The 17319-nt window shown below is 50.9% G+C and overlaps 1 pseudogene; it reads left to right on the top strand.

Annotated features, from left to right (window-relative positions):
- Positions 1 to 12864: 12864 nt before the first annotated feature.
- LOC138288602 (signal peptidase complex subunit 2 pseudogene) lies at positions 12865 to 13474 on the top strand (annotated as a pseudogene).
- The last annotated feature ends 3845 nt before the right edge of the window (positions 13475 to 17319 follow it).

Genomic DNA, 17319 nt, shown 5'->3' with positions numbered 1-17319 from the left:
CTACAAGTCGCGGGAGGCCTCGGTTAAAAAGTTACCTTCTGACTTAGGGGGTTATTCTAACTTTGGAGGAGGTGTTAATCCGTCCCAAAAGTGACGGAAAAGTGACGGATTTACCACCAGCCGTATTACGAGTCCATTATATCCTATGGAACTCGTAATACGGCTGGTGGTATATCCGTCACTTTACCGTCACTTTTGGGACGGATTAACACTCCTCCAAAGTTAGAATAACCCCCTTAGTCTCTTTTTTGATGTTTTTCTTCCCCGGGACGAACCTGCCAGTTGAATCCGACCTCCTGGAGCCCTTGTCCGGATACGCGAAGTCGGTTTCCTCGGTGGTGATTTTTACCTTCGGACTTAGTCGTTTTTTCGAGATGAAAATCCTTCGACCGGGGTAAACCTGGATCTTGATCCGACGTCCATGGAGCCCTTCTCGGATACGATGGCTGGGAGGTCCCGGTCAACTTTTTACGTTCGGACTTAGGCCCTCATTCTGACCCTGGCGGTCGGTGATAAAGCGGCGGCCAAGCCGCCAACAGGCCGGCGGTCTAAAATATGCAATTCTGACCCTGGCGGGAACCGCCAACACAGCCCGCCAACTTAACACTCCGACCGCCACAGCGGTACAAACAAACAGCGCGGCGGTTCCCGCCAACAGCCCGGCGGCAGACAAAGTACCGCCCACCCTATTACGACCCACCAATCTGCCACCTTTTCCGGGGCGGGAGCACCGTCGATAAGAACACGGCGGAAACAGACTACGAACGGGAAAACGCTCACCTCTACGCACTCCACGCGAGATTCCGGCAGTATGGAGCCAGAGTTGCAGGTCATCCCCGCACTCCTATTCCTGCTCATATACCAGGAGCACGCCCGGCGGCGCGGAAGACATCGGTGAGTACGGCACCTACGACACAGGGGAGGGAAAAGATTACCGGCACACACCCACCCACCCACACCCACTACAACACACACATCAATGCATTCCCACAGATCACTGTCACAACCCACAAACCACCCCCCTCCGAAATAATGCAAAGACCAAAAGAAGAGATCTTAAACGGGCAGATATATTGAAAAATAGACAGCAGTAATCCAAATAAATAAATAAACTATGTACAAAATATATACAGCTACTAAATGTAGTCCAACCACTGTCCGTGGATCACAGGGGTCCTGTGCAAAGGGGCAAGGCCCAGTCCCACGACAAGAACTCCACGGAGAGAACACTGCAGGGGCATCAGAAAGAAAATAGGACAGGCACCTCAGGGGGAAGGGAAGGGGGGGCACCTCAGCCACTTGAGTACACAACGCCAGATCCACGAGGGGACTCCATGACCACTGGCCCATCCTGGGGAGAGCAAAGCCACAGTCCAAACAGTCCATACAGTGGGTGGCCTGCCCACTGGGCCATCCTGGGGAGAGCAAAGCCACAGTCCATACAGTCCATACAGTGGGTGGCCTGCCCACTGGGCCATCCTGGGGAGAGCAAAGCCACAGTCCATACAGTCCATACAGTGGGTGGCCTGCCCACAGGGCCATCCTGGGGAGAGCAAAGCCACAGTCCATACAGTCCATACAGTGGGTGGCCTGCCCACTGGGCCATCCTGGGGAGAGCAAAGCCACAGTCCATACAGTGGGTGGCCTGCCCACTGGGCCATCCTGGGGAGAGCAAAGCCACAGTCCATACAGTCCATACAGTGGGTGGCCTGCCCACTGGGCCATCCTGGGGAGAGCAAAGCCACAGTCCATACAGTCCATACAGTGGGTGGCCTGCCCACTGGGCCATCCTGGGGAGAGCAAAGCCACAGTCCATACAGTCCATACAGTGGGTGGCCTGCCCACTGGGCCATCCTGGGGAGTGCAAAGCCACAGTCCATACAGTCCATAACAGACCCCACTGCCACTGGAGGAGGCAAGTTGGCCAGAGGACATCCTGCAGCCCTGCCCGAGATAGATCCTGCCCTGCCACGTCTGCCAAAGGGCCAGCGGTTCTTGCCTTGAAGGGCCCAGTTCAGCGGTTCCTGAGACGGCGGGGCCCAGTTCAGCGGTTCTTTAGCCGGCGGGGCCCAGTTCAGCGCTTCTTGAGACGGCGGGGCCCAGTTCAGCGCTTCTTGCCTTGAAGGGCCCAGTTCAGCGGTTCTTGAGACGGCGGGGCCCAGTTCAGCGCTTCTTGCCTTGAAGGGCCCAGTTCAGCGGTTCTTGAGACGGCGGGGCCCAGTTCAGCGGTTCTTGAGACGGCGGGGCCCAGTTCAGCGCTTCTTGCCTTGAAGGGCCCAGTTCAGCGGTTCTTGAGACGGCGGGGCCCAGTTCAGCGGTTCTTGAGACGGCGGGGCCCAGTTCAGCGGTTCTTGAGACGGCGGGGCCCAGTTCAGCGGTCCTTGCCTTGAAGGGCCCAGTTCAGCGGTTCTTGAGACGGCGGACGGTCTATGGCCAACTGCTAATTGCCTGGTGGTGCCCTCCTGGGCAGCGGGGATGGTGCTCTTTCACTGCCCACCTGGGCTGTGGGTGGTGGGGCCCTCCTGGCCAGCTGGGCTGGGTCCTCCCTGGGCAGCGGCTATGGGGGTGGTGGGCTCTCCCGGGGCAGCTGTGCCGGTTCCTCCCGGGGCAGCGGCTATGGGGGTTGTGGGCTCCTCCTGGGCAGCAGGCCTGCTGCCTGACCTCTCCAACTTGCTGCCCTTGCCCTCCTTAGTCGTCGGCCTGTGGCCCTTTCCTCCCTTTGGAGCTGTGGCTGGTGACTGTCTCTGGGTGGTGTCCGGGGGGGATGTAGAAGGCGGGCTCCTGCGGCGCCCCTTCCGCCTTCTGCTCCTCTTCCCAGGGGGTGGGCTGGCTGTCCCCTTGCTGCTGGGCGAAGATCCAGACATGCGGGCTGGCGGGCTCCAATACCCCTGCACCCTTGTCAAGGGGGCTGCAGGGCTGGTGGTGGCTGAGGTGCTCTTCTTACCCCGATGAGAAGGAGGGGGGGGCTCAGGGTCAGGAAAGAAGTTAGTAGTGGCGAGGAAGAGCTTCTTGGGACAATGGAGAGTGGTAGGTACAGTGGGAATGGGAGTGGAGGGAGAGGATGTGGTTGTAGGTGAGTCACGTTTGCTGTCTTTGGGTGCAGGTGCAGGAGGGATAGGCTGTCGTGAGGTGGATGGCTGTTTATGCGTTTGTGTGGTGTGGAAGAGGGGGTGACAGACACAGTGGGAGAGGACACAGGGGACGTGTAAATGGCAGTGGGGGTGGTGACTGCACGTGTGCGGACTGGAGTGGAGGGTGTGCTGGTGATGGAAACACTGGCTGATGGTGAGGTGAATGGAGGTGTGAGTGTAGACGTCACAGGGAGGGAGGAGGGAGACGAGGAGGTGGGGGTCACAGAGGTGGTAGTGACTGTTGGCATGTCTGCATCGGAATGTTGCGTGTGTGAATGTCTGCGTGATCTGTGGTGCTTATGTTTGGATGAGCTTCTCTTGGGTGTTGAGGTGTGTGCAGGCTGGTCTGATGGTGTGGGTGGGACAGGCAGAGGAACAGGAGACTGGGAGGAGGGAGTTAGTAGAGGCAGGCAGGAGACAGGGACAATGGCTGCCGTCAGTGCTGAGGCCAGAGCCTGGAACGATCGCTGATGGGCAGCCTGACCCGAATGAATGCCCTCCAGGTACGCATTGCTGCGATGAACCTCCCTCTCCACCCCCTGGATGGCATTCAAAAGGGTAGTCTGCCCAACAATGAGCGTTCGGAGGAGGTCAATGACCTCCTCACTGAGGGCAGCGGGGGTAACAGGGGCAGGGCCTGAGGTGCCTGGGGCGAAGGAGATGCCCGGCTTCCTGGCAGAGCGGGCACGGGGCGAACGCGGAGGGGCTGCTGGGAGGGCGGAGATGGTGCGCTGGGTGGTGGCTGTACCTGTAATGGCGGGGGGCACGGATGGTGCCACCCCCGCAAGGGAGCCCCCTTCCGAGGACGTGTCCGTGTCGCTGCAGGGTCCAGTCGTCCCCGTCGTGGAGCTCCCCTCGCCCTCCGTCTCACTGGTCCAGTCTGACTCTGTGGCATGGCCCTCCTGGGCCATGTGAGATGCAGCTCCCTCCTGCCCCGATGCCACTTCTCCTCCGCCTGATGATGCTGATGCACACAAGCACAGAAAGACAAACAAAAAGGGGGGGAGAGAGAGAAATAAAGGCATATTGAGTACATGGATCTCCGGTACAGTTAGCGGACATGACAGACACAGATGCCCCCTGCACTAAGTTGCGCACTTGGGGTACGCTACGCATTCCGTGGAACATGGCCTACACGCCTAGAGTTGACAACTGCACCCATGGATGACACGGCCCAGGGATGGCTGTACTGACAAACTACTGAGGGTGGTGGCTGGGGACACAGGGGCTTACGGGGGTGCCCAGCCTACAGATATCGCCCTGGCCTAGGGGGACCCCCAGCCCTCCTCCCCCACCCAGACACCTCCACTGCGCGACAACAGAGTAGATAATGCTTGTACTCACCCCCTTGTGTCTGCTGTGCTGCCCTCACGCGCCCATCCAATTCAGGGTAGGCCACCGCCAGGATCCGGAACATCAGGGGGCTCAGTTGACGGCAGGCACCCCGCCTACGTTGGGAGGCCATCCCCAGCAGAGACTCGGCGGTCTTCTTGGTCCTGCGGCGGATGTCCTCCCACCTCTTGCGGCAGTGGGTGCCCCGTCGATGGTGGACCCCCAGGGCCCGGACTTCCTTGGCGATGGCACGCCAAATCCCGATCTTCTCATGGGCGCGGACCTATGTGACACGTAAAGGGAGGGAGAAATACCACGTTCAAGTTTCTCAGCATTTTCCTTTCCAGTGGCCCAACGCCCCCCATCCCCGCCAGGCCCCCCGCCATGCCCAACATGCCCCCCATCCCCGCCAGGCCCCCCGCCATGCCCCCCGCCATGCCCAACATGCCCCCCATCCCCGCCAGGCCCCCCGCCATGCCCCCCGCCATGCCCAACATGCCCCCCATCCCCGCCAGGCCCCCCGCCATGCCCAACATGCCCCCCATCCCCGCCAGGCCCCCCGCCATGCCCCCCGCCATGCCCAACATGCCCCCCATCCCCGCCAGGCCCCCCGCCATGCCCAACATGCCCCCCATCCCCGCCAGGCCCCCAAGCCAGCCAGTGGCCCCAAATCCATATTGAATTAAACTCACTTGTTGGTCTGGAGGACCGTAGAGTAGCGCATACTGGGGGAGGACCCCATCCACAAGTTTCTCCAACTCCTCTCCAGTGAAGGCAGGGGCCCTTTCCCCAGTCGCAGCAGCCATTGTCCCTTCCAGACCGAGGTCACAGCAACACTTGCAGTATAGGTCCTCTCCTGTGAAAGTTCAAGTCGCAAGTGGATAAGTAGATAGAAAATGGCGGTCACGTCCGCGGCGGTGCGTACCGCGGCGGTGCGTCCCGCCACCGCCGGCGCCCTTCGCCATTGGCTCCTGAAACCCATAGGCTTCAATGTTAACCAATGCGGCTTCGCGCCGCGGTCTTCGCCCGCCGCCCGCCGCGGTGTGCCACGCCAGCGCATTGACCTCACATCCCATTGTCACACTTCACAGGTCAGGCAGCCGCCATTTCGAGGGTCCACATGGCTCAATTTCAACTGCGTCACACAGGCCTAGGCCTTGCATAGCCACTCAGACACGCCATTCACTGCATAGAGAATCGTATACTGTGCTAGCTGTGAGTACGTACCTGTGGGTTGCTTGACTGTGTGCTCCATGTTGTCCTTCCTAGGCACGGTCCGCTGGGTTGGGCGAGGAGACGGATGAATCCTCCCGTGTACCGACCGCTGGTGGACCTGTCGACAATGGAAGAACGCCACATTATCCTGACCTACCGTCTTAACCGTGCCACTATCCATGAACTGTGTGCCCAGCTGGAGCCCGACCTGATGTCCCCCATCCGCCAACCCACAGGGATTCCCCCTCTGGTGCAGGTCATGTCAGTACTACATTTCTTGGCAAGTGGGTCATTTCAGACAACCGTGGGAATTGCTTCCGGAATGTCTCAGCCCATGTTTTCGAAGGTGTTATCCAGAGTGTTGTCTGCCCTGATGAAATCCGTGAGGAACTACATCATTTTCCCTGAGGTGGGCGAATTGGCTACAGTGAAGGGTGATTTCTACGCCCTTGGACATATTCCCAACGTAATTGGTGCCATTGATGGGACCCATGTGGCTTTGGTTCCCCCAAGAGACAGGGAGCAGGTGTACAGGAACCGAAAAAATTACCATTCAATGAACATCCAGGTGGTGTGTTTGGCTGACCAGTACATCTCGCATGTAAATGCCAAATTCCCAGGGTCAGTGCATGACGCCTACATCCTCAGGAATAGCAGCATCCCTTACGTGATGGAACAGCTACAGAGACACCGTGTATGGCTAGTGGGGGACTCTGGGTACCCCAACCTGTCGTGGCTACTGACCCCAGTAAGGAATCCCCGGACCAGGGCAGAGGAACGGTACAATGAGGCCCATGGGCGTACTAGGAGGGTGATCGAACGCACCTTTGGCCTCCTAAAGGCCAGGTTTAGGTGCCTGCATATGACCGGTGGATCCCTAATGTACTCACCTAAGAAGGTGTGTCACATCATCGTGGCCTGCTGCATGCTTCACAACCTGGCTTTGCGCCGCCAGGTGCCTTTCCTGCAGGAGGATGGTCGAGACGGTGGTGTTGTGGCAGCGGTGGAACCTGAGGAGAGTGACGAGGAGGAAGACGACGGGGCTGAAACAGACAACAGGGACAGAATCATTGAACAGTACTTCCAATAGGACACAGGTAACATTTCAAAGATAATTTAGTAAATGTTAACTACTCTGCAGCATCTCTGCTGCCTGTCTATTTGCCCCAGTGTATGATGACTGAGTTTTGGCTTTTCCCTCCCTATTTCAGATCTGGGGTCCCCACTACGAGTCCTGTGCTTCGTTTCCCCATGGACTACAGCTTTGTGGCAGCTGTTTGTTGACTTCACCATGTACAAGGACATATTTGCACTGTCATGTCAATTACAATCTATTGAAATCACAGCCAGACTCCTGATATTTTGGTGCAAAATAGGTGTTTATTGAAGTGCTCAAAATGGGATGGGTGGTTTCAAGTGGGTGGGGGCTATGGTGAAGGAATGTCCATGGCAGAGTCCAGAGTAACAGTCACACAGGTGCATTGTCCAGAGGCCTGTGGAGAGATGGAGCATGGGCAGTTCAAGGATGGACAGGGTGACAATGTGGGACAGTGGGATGACATCAGGTGGTATCCTTTGCTGGCGGGGGTCTTGACATCCTACTCTGTCTTCTTGCGAGATCTCAGGGCCCTCTTGCGGGGTGGTTCTTCTCCTGCAGGAGGTGGGGGTCTGGTGGGCTGCTGCTGTGCGGGGGCCTCCTGTCCACTAGCGCCGGCGGAGGTGGATGGCTGTTCTTGGTCCAGGCTAGTGGCAGGGGCCCTTGGGTGTTGTTCAGTGTCCGCCCTGCTGTTTACGAGGTCCTGCAGCAGCCCTACCATGGTAACCAGGGTGGTGTTGATGGCTCTGATGTCCTCCCTGTACCCCCGATAGTGTTCCTCCTGCAGCACCTGGATCTCCTGGAACCGGGCCAGTACCGTCGCCATCGTCTCCTGGGAGCGGTTGTATGCTCCCATGATGGTGGTGAGGACCTCGTGGAGAGTGGGTTCCCTGGGCCTCTCCTCCCCCCCCTGTCGCACAGCTGCCCGCCGAGTTGCCCTGTTTCCCTGGGCCTCTGCCCCCTGGCCGGTGTGCCCACTACCACTGCCCCCAGGTCCCTGTTGTTGTTGGGGTGGTGGGTTATCCTGGGTGCCCTGTAGTGGTAGACACACCGCAGATTGACGCGCCCTGGAGACAGAGGCATGGGCCCGCTGGGTGGGAGCTGTGCTGGTGTTCCCAGAGGGGTTTGGGTCTGTAGTAGCCTGGGCCTGTGTGAGGGGAACCGACTGTCCAGAGGTCCCCGATGGTCCGGGCTGGTCATCGGTGTCCAGGTCGACAGAGCTGCTGTCATCGCTGACGGCCTCTTGGGTGGGGGGTGTGGATAATTCTGGCCCCTCCGCCGCGGTGTCTTGACGGTCGGGTCCTGCAGGGGTATAGAGGTATGGTTATAGTTTCAATGTGTGGCATATGGGTGTATCTGTGGGTTCTCGTGTCCCCAAGTGCTGGCATTTGTGTGTGGGGGCTTTGGTGAGGGTGGCTTGTGGGGGGGATGTGTATATGCATTGGGCATGCTTTGGTGATTGGTGTCCATGCTTAGTGGACGCATGCAGGCCTATGTTTTGGGATGTGTGGGTTGTGATGGTGAGACATTGGCGGGGAATAGGTGTGCTGGGGGTGGGGGTGAGGATGGTGGTGGGGGTGAGGATGGTGGTGGGGGTGAGGGTGGGGGTGAGGATGGGGGTGGGGGTGAGGGTGGGGTTCGAGGATGGGGGTGAGGGTTGGGGTCTGATTTGGCATGCAGGTGGGGGGGAAGCAGTATTGAAGCTACAACTTACCAGTATCCATTCCTCCGCCGACTCCTGCGAGGCCGTCAGGATGCAGGATGTTCAAGACTTCCTCCTCCCATGATGTGAATTGTGGGGGTTGAGGTGGGGGTCCTCCGCCAGTCTTCTGCACGGCGATGTTGTGCCTGGATACCATGGAACGCACCTTCCCCCGTAGGTCGTTCCATCGCTTCCTGATGTCTTCCCGATTTCTGGGGTGCTGTCCCACTGCGTTGACCCTGTCGACAATCCTCTGCCATAGCTCCGTCCTCCGGGCAATGCTGGTGTATTGTATCTGTGTGCCGAACAGCTGGGGCTCTACCCGAACGATTTCCTCCACCATGACCCTGAGTTCTTCATCTGTGAAGCGGGGTTGTCTTTGGGGTGCCATGGGGTGGTGTGTATGATGTGTGGGGTGGAGTATGTGTATTTAAGTGAGTTGAGTGTGGTGGTGTGTGTTGTTTTGTGTGTGGATAGTGTGTGGGTGATGGTGTTGAGTGGCTGTGGCTGTTATGTTTTGGATGCTGGTGTCTCGCTCTTGTCTTCTTTACGAATTTTTAAGCGTAGGGGTTTGTGGGTGATGTGGGTGGGTGTTTTATATTGTATTGTGTGTGTGGGAGTGGTGTGTGTATGTGTATCAGGTGTGTGGGATTCAAATCGTCCAATGTGGCTGAGTTTTGTTCGTTTGTGTGTATTCTGACCGCGCCGGTGTGTCCCGCCAATGGAATACCGCGTTTGAATGACCGCCGCGTGGATTCGTGGGTCGTAATGGGATGGGCGTATTTCTGTTGGCGTGGCGGTGGAGGTTTGGTCACCTCCACCTTTCCGCCGACCGCTGGTCTGGCGGTCTGTTGTGGCGGTCGGATTTTCGGAGGTTTGCCTTCTGCGGGTCAGAATGACCGTGGCGGGTTTCCGCGACCGCGGCGGGATTATGGAGGATTTCTGACCGGCGGTAGGCGCCTTTTACCGCCGAGGTCAGAATGACCACCTTAGTCTCTTTTTTGGATGTTTTTCTTTACCGGGACGAACCACGAAGTCAGGCCGGGTCGCGGTTGAGGCAAGCCGGCTAGAATTTCCGCGTCGGGTCGGTCACTTTATGGAGCTTTTTTTCAAAAATTCTCCAATCTTTTCCAAACTTCTGGGGCTTCACCCAGATGTTCTTTCAAGGTTCTTTTGGGGTCCACAGCTCACCCCAAGGGTCCAGAAGTTCTGTGATGGTCCTTGGGAAGTGCGGACTTCAACTCCCAGAATGCACCTGGCGCAAACTCCTTTTTGGCCACTGGACAGTGGTCAGCTGGTCGCTTTCTTCAGGAGTTGGTGCAGGGGACTCTGGTTTAGCAATTTTTCACCTGTAGCAAACAGGGAGTCCCTCCTTGAACCAGTTGAAGCCAGGCAAAGTCCTTCTTGTGGTGAAGCCCAAGTGTGCAGCTGGTGCAGTCCTTCTGAGTGCAGGTTCCAGGTGCAGGCCAGGGGTCCAGCAGGGCAGTCCTTCTTCTCCTTTAGTTCCTTTCTTGTTGAAATCTGGTAGGGATCTGAGGTGTGGGGTCAGGTCTGCCAGTTTTATCCTTGCTCCTGGGTGAAAAGCAGGGGGGTCCTGATCCTCCAATCAGGTACAGGGTCGTCCCCCTGTGATGACCACTTCCTGGGAAGTGTGGCAAAAATCCATCCCAAAAGGCAACAGTCTCCAAAAATCCAACATGGCTGAATCTGATTTTTGGAGGTTACATCTGGCTGAGCCCACCCACTGGTGTGGCTAAAAATCATAAACACACCCCTCTCCTGCCCTCTCCTAATCTAATCAAGGAGGCACCTAGTTGTCTGGGGTTGCAGGATGTGGGGGTGTTGCTGGGTGCTCCAAATGTCCTTCTCTGCCTTTGAAGACCAGTTTGGCCGCCCTCCCCCTTCCTGCCTCACCATCTGCTGAGGGGAGATTCTCTCCCCCAAGCACATTCCTTTGTGTGAAGTCAGGCCACTTCACACCTCATCAAGGCAGCCTGGCAGAAGCTGCTGCAGGCTGGCCAATCAGAGCACAGCAGCAAAAACAATGCAGAGCTGAAATTGGCAACTTTTTAGGTAAAGTCTAAACTTTTTACCTGAACAAGTTATATTAAATCCAACAACTGGAAGTTGTGGGATTTATTACAACAATCAATTTGATACCAAATTCTTGGTATGTAACATTTAAGGAGACTTTAAAATTTAAAATAAAGTCTGCCCATTCTAGCCTATGAAGGCCATTTACTTCAATGAGGGAAAAACGAATTTGGCTGTTTTTACCTCACCAGGGCTTATAAATCTATTTTTATAAAGTCCCTGCTTATAGTTACATGGCACCCAGCCCTAGGGGCACATAGGGCACACCTTAGGGGTGACTTATATGTAAAAATAAGGTAGTTTAAGACTTTGGAAGTACCTTTAATTCCAAAGTCGAATTTGCATATAACTTTAATTTAAAAGCAGCCAGCAAGGCAGGCCTGCCTTTAAAATGACACTGGGCACCTCAGCAGTGCACCTAGGTGTGCACCACCTATGCTGTGGTCCCTAAACCTACATGCCCTACCATATACTAGGGACTTATAGGTAGGTTAACTTAGCCAATTATAATTAGCCTAATTTGCATATCCATTTTACACAGAGCACAGGCCCTGGGACTGGTTAGCAGTACCCAGGGCACCATCAAAGTCAGGAAAACACCAGCAAAAAGAGGAAAATGGGGGCAAAAAGTAATGGGGCCTCTGCAATCAGCCCTGTTTTCTCACAAGTTTTGTAAAGAATCTGCACACAGGCACTACAGAATGGTGGCTCTGCTCAACATTAAATACATCTAAGGGTCTTAGAACCATCGAATCATATGGTGATTCCAATAGAAGCAAGCTACAGGAAAGAACCACGGACATCTAACAAGTGAGTAACGCAGGGATTGTGGGAATCATGTGCCACGATCAGTTTATCCTGTCGCATGGAAAGATCTGTTCAGATTGTTCCGTGTTACTGCTCTTGATCTTCTGAATCAGACAGTACGAATAATGAATGACAAATGTTGGTGTTCTCTGCAAAAACTACACTTTTATCTGGCACTCAAAGTGCATTGACTTGCAGGCGCATCATCGTTTGACTATGGCAAAAGACAACTTCCTCGGGGTTCAGCCTGCCAGACAACACGGTTTACTAGATCGGCCATTCCATGATACATGAAAAGTCTCAGCCCTGTGTGTGGCAAGAACATGCTTGTGTCTTGTCATGGGTGTGTGGCAGAAGACATGACGGCCTTTCCCATCATTCGCTTATTTCCCTCCACCATATCTGCACAGAAGAAATTACCATTATACAGACTTAAACTCACTTTTGCATTAGGCATCACATTTTATCAGAGACAAAATGTGCTCGCTAGATGTCAGATGTTGTCAAATTACTGTTGCACATATGTGCCAGTCCTGCCTGGAATGTAGGGCAACCATATCCTTTTTCTGCCCTTAGAGAGCAAATTGCATGGCTGACCACTGTATTATTTCTTAGCAAACTTGAAGTGGTGTGGACGAGTATCAGTGTCGGTTTACAATAGATAAGGAAACCGTGTAATTGGACCCTAAAGATGTGCAAATACCACCCCCCTCCATTTTGGGCATACTTTAAGCACCTAGTGAATTTTTATTATGCCATAAATGGAGGACGCAGAACAATCTCATTCAAAATGTAAGCGAGACATGGACAGCAATTAACAGCCTGCAGATAATATTATATTGTGGAAGTGGACTGCATAGCCCCAGTTCTTGAAATCAGCAGAGACCCAATCAGTGATTAGTTTATTTACAACATATAATTAGAGTGGAGCAAATTGCTGCTTCAAAGCCTGCCACAGGCAATGCCGACTGCCAGTGTTGCTGAATTACAAGGCTTAGCCTTAACTCCCCACAGGCATCTTTCTTCCTCCATCGTAAAATTCCCCTCTCTTTATCTCATTTTTTTTTTTTTACCCAGGGCTTCTCTGTTTCCGATGTTTTACTCCCTTCCTCTTTCTCCTTTAAATGCAATTTTCTCATTTGCTCTCGCTCCAAAATTGCTGATGAAAAATACATCCTGTCCCAAAAATGAGTGCTGGTACCCACCACCTGTAACCTGTGGTAGTTATACTTATAGTAGTAGTACTAATGAAATTATTTTTATTATTATTATGATTATTCTAATTATTATTTAAATAGTGCTGCTACTAATAATAATAATATTAATTTGGTCTACTACCACTTCTTATGAGAATATCAGTAATGTTTGCCTGCATTCTTGGGTCTGTAGTAGCAATTTGAGTTACTGTGTTTGTTTATTTACCACTGCTGGGTGACATGAGAGAAGTGATTACTAACAGCCGACGAACTGGAGGGGCGGCCAGCTGGATGTCTGCAAGAAGTATCAATAAAAGGCTCCTGGAGAAATGGAAGATCGATGACAAACCGGTGAAAATTGACAAGTGAGACTGATCATATCTGAAGAACTCCCTGGACCTTCCTGGACGATTCTGCCAAAAGGTACACCTTGGAAAGTAGGTATGTGAAGAATTTCGGTCTGATTGATGGTTGTCTTGCCAGCTGCACCATCTCCTGCATCTTAACAATTGTTGCCCTGGTGTGGGTTTACTTGCCCTGTTTCCAGAATCCAAAACTGTCCTAAACATCTGCGATGTATCCGATTACTTGATGGTGGGTTTACTCACCTTCTATACCTCATACAAGGAAAACAGCAACTTCCTGGTGCCCCATTGCAAGGATCCTACTGTTATGGACCCCAGCGACATCTGGCAATTGTCCTCTAATATGAAATGATATGATGACAAATAGACTCTTAAAGTGGAGTTTATCAGTGGCAAAAAGGAAGCAAAGGGAAGAGGAGTTCCTCAATCCTGTTGGTGGTTTCTTCGATGAGAATGGAACATTAGTAATGGATGTGTATGAGCCTGAAGTATTCAGACTTCATGACAGTTTGCTTACAGAAAGGAATGTGAAGTAGCAATTGACTGAAAGACCTTCCTGCTAGGATCATGATAGGTTTAATAGAATAATACGAAAATGCTGCATAAAATAAGAATGTTCATGTCTCTGTGTTTTATCCTGAAATCCTACATAGGCAGGATTTTTCAGTCTCAGATCCAAGAATATAATACCCATTCCCCTGCTACGAGCTCTTTGAGTCTGTCAGGTTGCAGTGTTTACCAGCTTTTCTAGGTGATCCCCTATCTGGGTGAAGGAATTGATCAAAAGAGGTTCCTTATAATAGTTGGTGTATATGCAAGTTGTGTTGAATGCCAAGATAACTCCACCTTTGTAAGTGGCAATACTTTACAGCTTTATGCCATGCTGTTTGTTAGGTTTTGTTACCATTAATGTGTTGTTTTTGTTTCACCTTTCTAGTGCAAAATGGTTTGACATCTAAGAATGTAAGACAAAATATGGCATATAGAAAAATCCTTCCATTCTTTAATTTTATATTTATTTGATGAAAATAAAAAGCTGTTTTATAAACATTTTGTTTGTTGAGGGGGGAAATCAAGTGCAAATGCGAGTACATTCTGTATGTAAAGTGTAGCACTCTGTATGTGAGGTCATGAAATAAAAAACAATGGTATTTTTAGATCTATGAAGCTCCTTCTGTTCCACAGCACATTTCATACCTACATTTCTGTTGAATTTTCTCTTGCATATGAACTGCCATATTCTATCCACAAGGTTTTTCAATAAAAGGAAATACTAATAGTCCGATTGAACCACCTGCTTTGAGCATTACCAGCTGTTAGTTAACCCAGCCAACAACTGGTTTCGAATACAGCCCATATTGAGTGCATAACAATTAGCACTTGTTTATGCCCTCTGCTGAGTGTGCTCACCACTGTCAAAGCTGTGCCTTCTCCACGATGTAATATTATTAGTAGTAGTATTAATATTATTTGCTTTACTGTTATTGTTATTATCATCATCATCATCACATTTCTTCACTGAGTGGGTTGTAGACCTCATTTATGATTTGGGTTCAGCCTTTGCCCTGCCAAGCCTGTGCTTCTCTCACCATAGTTATAGGTGGATAAATTGCCAGGTACCACTTGACAGAGCCTCAACCTTGTCTGACATTCCAATCTTCTTAGAAGCAGCCATTCCGCAAGGAAGGACAGACAGTGCTGTATTGCTGGAGGTCTAGCCCTTTTATGGAAGGACTTTCACCTCTGTTTTTTCTTGATATCACCACATGATGGATGCATGCAGTAAAAAAAATCCCTGCTGAAAACAGAGAACAACTCTTTCTGTGTCAGCAACATATTTTTTCTTTCATTTCATTTGACGGTTTGTTTCTGGGAAGGATAAATAAATGCTGAGCAGGTCAATACAACATGGCAGCTAAGTAGGTATTTGGTTTTGCCTTAATTATTTCTGCCAGACACCAAGGATCTCTAGCTTGAGCGGGCAGTCGCCTGCTAGAGGGACGGACGTTGGACATCCATGGAGCAGCTGACCTGTGTGCCTCAAATTTGTTTATGTATTGTGATGGATTTGGGCTGTTCGCATTACTTGTTTTTCCACCTCAAAAGATTTCAGGGTCTTTTATGTCACCTAATTCATGTCCACATTTGTCTACACTGAACTTTTACCCCTCACTGTCACGGATGATGCTTTTCTTTAAGTGCTTCTTTCACTGGTAATTTCACATTGCAACCACCTCAAACCATTTCATGAACCATTTCTGTAAGCTCTTTAAGCTTTCACTTATATTGTAAAGTCACTACCATCTATGCCCGTCCTCATTCAAACTGTGAAGTTTTCCGAATATGGATAAATGTTGTCCTGAGTGTTTATCCAGTCTGAATAGTTACCCAACACACTATTACGAATCTATCAATCTCTGGAACCTAATGTGTTCTAGTCTTTTATTTCGTATTTAATATAGATTGGTGAATTTAACCTCGCATGAGGAAGTAGTGAATCTGGAAGACAGCATAATTACCATTCATAGTAACCTATAATAATATTAAGTCAGCCTCAAAAGTCCTTCTGGTTCATACAAGGGTGACATTAATATAATATGTTTCTATTGATCATCAAAGAGACAAAACACACCCAAATGGCTAGGTCTTTATATTCCATTTTGATAACATGAAGCTTGGCTTCAAGTTTAAAGCTACCACCATCAAAACTCATGCTCCCTACCTTAGTTTGAACATGGTTTGTTCTCTAAAGAAGACAAACAAGTTAACTCACTTAATTGACTTTGTGATGAACGCTCACGATTTAAGTAGTCTCCATGAATTATCTTTAAAGTGAGTCATAGTTTTACAGAATTTAAACTGTCTAATCCACAGGGGTTTAATGTTGCTCTATAAGGGTATCCACATTTAAAAAAAAGTAATGTAAGAGGTTGTCAATTACATAGTGGTTGTTCTGAAACTCTGGCATACCTTTAGTCTTATCACATGTGAATGGTTTAATTTTTTTATTAGATGGCATATTCGTCTTTTATGTTTATTCATGGCAACAACCGTGCTCTGGCTTACTGCAGCATTTGAACCTGCTTTGATCTTTTATTTAACCCTGGATCCAGCATAAAATGAGTCATTTTCATTTCATGGTAGGTAGATTAGAAAGTTCCATTTCAAAGAGTCTTGGAGTAATCAGAATTGTAGGAAGAATTAGAAAGCCGTAGAATAGCCATATTTTTTTTTATTCATAGAGATGTGTTTAAGGGCCTATATCATGGCAGGTTTCCAAGATAATCACATACTATATTGAAGGGAGTGTGAAACATTAGTCATTGATGTCTGTCACAGTGTCAGATTTCAAGGATAACTACAAACCATGTATGTGATTCCCATAGCCTCAGGTTTGTAAAGGTACATTGTGTAAACTTCAAACAAATATACCTGGATCCATTTTATGTGGGCTAAGTCTTAACCTTCCGTACGTAGATTAATATAGCCTATAGCACACTTCAGAGGGCTATAATAGCTGTTAAAGACCCTTAACCTAAGTTGTAGCCCCCAGCCACAGGCGAGGGCCTATAACGAGAGAGAGGGCCTTTAATAACTGGTATAGCCCGAGTCAGAAGGGCCATAAGGCTATTGGAACATTCCATTTACTAAGGGTAGCATGTTCTACATTTAAAAGGGAGAAATATGAAGACTCTTCATCACACAAGGTACAATAGGTCAATGTTGTTATTTCATCAATATGCCGCCCTACGTCTCAAATGGGGGTGCACCAGAATTACTGCCCTGATTTAACTTTAACTGCGAGGGAGGATTATCCTTATGGAAAAGGCAGGTGTGGCACCCCCACTAGGGTGGAGGAGTCTCCCCCCCACCAGCAGTGGGAGCTGAAAAAACTTTAAACTTTGTTTATTAACCACTTCTTTTAAAGGGGTGGGGCTATGGGGGTGAAGAGCAGCGAGGGGGAGTGCTCAGCACTTTCCCTCAGAGAGCATGTATGTTTGGACAGCCATCTCAGGCTTGAGCCTGCACAGGCTCCCAGTGTGCGTGGGAGCGCCCTGGCTGCGCACTCCCAGCCAATCCTGACGCTGCTTTAAGCAGCGTCAGGATTGGATGCTGGGCAGGCTGGGAGTCTGTGCCTGCCCGCCTTGTCTGGAGTGACGACGGACAGAAGAGCGGCTACCAGGGTGAGGAGAGTTTGCCAAGGATGAAGCATGATGCTATTAAATGTTTAAGACTTCCTCTTGCATAAGGATGATCCTCCCTCGAGTTAAATCAAGACAATATTTCTGGTACTTCCCCAGTTGGGACGTAGGGTAACCTATTGACAATATAACAATATTGAGCTACTGTAATTTGTGTAATGAAGTGTATTAGATAGTGG

This window comes from Pleurodeles waltl, chromosome 4_1, assembly GCF_031143425.1.
Source record: "Pleurodeles waltl isolate 20211129_DDA chromosome 4_1, aPleWal1.hap1.20221129, whole genome shotgun sequence".
In the NCBI taxonomy this organism is placed as follows: domain Eukaryota; kingdom Metazoa; phylum Chordata; class Amphibia; order Caudata; family Salamandridae; genus Pleurodeles; species Pleurodeles waltl.
Note: the sequence above shows the minus strand (reverse complement) of the source record. Positions and strands in the feature narration are given on the sequence as shown.